Genomic DNA, 2,500 nt, shown 5'->3' with positions numbered 1-2,500 from the left:
ATAACTTCGTCTAGCAGTGGCGGTGGTTCATCTTCGCTATCAGTGAGTCTAATTAATGTTGTTGTTAGATCTTTATTCTTTTTGTATAGGTTGGAACAATATTGATTCCATCTATCTTTGACTTCTTTTCCATCACATAAAACTAGTCCATCTTCAGTTTTGATAGTGTCCATTGTAGGTTTAAATTTTCGTGTAATGTTTCGTACTCCTAGGTAGAGTTCTTTAGTTGTCTTATTGATGGAACAGTTTTCAATGCTCTGGCAAAGTTCATTTAAATATTTTTTCTTTATCTCGTCGCAATAATCTTTGAATTTTTGAATTTTGTTAATTATATCTTCAACTGGGTTATTAATACCCTTTGATTTTAGGCATCTTGTTTCAATTTCACTTAGCGTTTCTTCAGATATCCACGGGGAATTTGTCTTTTTCTATATATATATATATATATATATATATATATATATATATACATATATTGTGATTATATATACTATGTACATATCCTATAAGGCCGCGGTAGCTGAGTGGTTAGAGCATCGGACTCAAGACTGTCACGACGGCAATCTGAGTTCGAGGGTTCGAGTCAACGGCCGGTGCGTTGTTCCCTTGGGCAAGGAACTTCACCTCGATTGCCTGCCTAGCCGCTGGGTGGGCAAGCCAGCCCAACTCAGTACCGGGTAAATAGAGATGGTGACTCGATAAAAACACCGGGCGGAAGGCTATGGAAAACCACCGCTCTAAAATTGCCAAGAAAATCATCCCATATATTTATACATATATATGTATATACATACATATATATATGCATATACATATTGTGTGTGTGTGTGTGTGTGTATATATTATATATATATATATATATATATATATATATATATATATATATATATATATATATATATATATATATATATATATAGTGTATGTATATATATAGTGTATATATATGTAGTTAACATTCTCGTCTTCTGTAGAATTGTAGGCTTCATATAATACATTTGTGTGTGTGTGTGTGTGTGCATGTATGTATGTATATGTGTGTATGTCTGCATGTATGTGTGTGTGTGTGTGTGTGTGTGTGTGTGTGTGTGTGTGTGTGTGTGTGTGTGTGTGTGTGTGTGTGTGTGTGTGTGTGTGTGTGTGTGTGCGTGTGTTTAATATGTTTGAATATGTGCGTACACGTGTATGTATGTGTGTATGTGTGTGTATGTGTGTGTGTGTGTGTGTGTTTGTGCACGTGTACTTGTGTGCGCGTGTGCGTGTACGTGTGTGCTCGTACGTGTGTGCGTGTATGCGTGTGCGTGTACGTGTGTGCGTGTACGCGTGTGCGTGTACGTGTACGTGTGTGCGTGGAGGTGTGTGTGCGTGTGCGTGGACGTGTGTGCGCGTGTGCGTGGACGTGTGTGCGCGTGTTCGTGGACGTGTGTGTACGCTTGTTCATGCACATTCACATGTACATGCACATGCACATGCACATGTATATGTACGTGGACGTGTGCGTGTATGTGTGTGTGTGCATATATGTGCGTGCGTGTTTACGCTGTCTTTAGTCTGTACCGCAGGATCCACCCAAATCCCCGCTGCCTCGCCAAGTGCATTACGGATGAGCATGACGAATTAACGAGCCCACCGTGACCTACGAGTCTGTTCGAACTACCTGGCTTGCACTCTGTAATTGCACTGCCACTGATTTGTACTGGGACATAAATGTAGCTAAATCAATCATGTTTTCTAGCAAAATACCACGGGATGTGCCAGGCGCATACTAACCTCCAATGTATCTGAAGTGACCACTGGTCCCGAATCAAGATGCACGTAAAATCCATTGACAGCACAGGTTCTGCCTTAATCCTCCGTCTAGGGATATGTTGGTCTTATTCACCAACCCACAAGATTCTTCACATGTTTTCTGAAGCATTTGAGATTAGCAGGCAAAACCTGTCGTGCGCGCACACGCACGCCACAAAAGCCAGTAGTATCAATGACCCAAATCAGTCTAAAACAAGTTATCACTGAACTCACGATACACAGAAGTGAACTTAAAACACTCCAACATCGTCAACACATGGACGTGTTACTGTATTCAAAATGTTAATTCAGTCATATGTTAGCCTCTCAACACATTTGTCCTACACTTCGTAAAATTAACACTCAATGCAACACACCACTCTCAGAACACCTACCACACCTGCACATGATTTCACGGCAATGGGTCTTTGATTCGCCTCACGATAACATTAATAACTGAGTATTCCTTCTCGGCATGTCTCTGTGTCAGATCTGGATCAGGGCCGAGCGACACTACCTTCCCACCCAGGCTATAAGGCGCTACTGCTGAGCAACCAAAACTTAGCCGACTGCCCGATTATTGCACTGACAATAGATATTTTTCTTTTGGCAATCTGGTTATTTGTTCGCAAGTTACCATTCATAATCCGAATGCAAACAAACTTTAAATATACATAACATGTTAATTATTACCCGCGCATTTACGATGTGA

The 2,500-nt window shown here is 40.7% G+C and overlaps 1 protein-coding gene across 10 annotated transcripts in view; it reads right to left on the bottom strand.

Moving 5' to 3' along the window:
- Nucleotides 1-2,500, bottom strand: part of LOC119573154 (verprolin-like) — a 122,606-nt gene that overhangs the window by 54,216 nt on the left and 65,890 nt on the right. Inside the window, exon 1 of one of the 10 annotated variants that reach the window (XM_037920217.1) lies at nt 1,771-2,319. The exons of 8 other annotated variants lie outside the window; for them this stretch is intronic. The gene's annotated coding sequence lies outside the window, so the exon portion shown is untranslated. Of the gene's footprint in view, nt 1-1,770; nt 2,320-2,500 lie in introns of those variants that run through there. One more of the 10 variants, XM_037920222.1, reaches the window with a different exon arrangement.

The sequence above is a fragment of the Penaeus monodon genome, chromosome 5 (assembly GCF_015228065.2).
Source record: "Penaeus monodon isolate SGIC_2016 chromosome 5, NSTDA_Pmon_1, whole genome shotgun sequence".
Taxonomy (NCBI): Eukaryota; Metazoa; Arthropoda; class Malacostraca; order Decapoda; family Penaeidae; genus Penaeus; species Penaeus monodon.
This window is presented reverse-complemented; position numbering and strand designations above follow the sequence as displayed.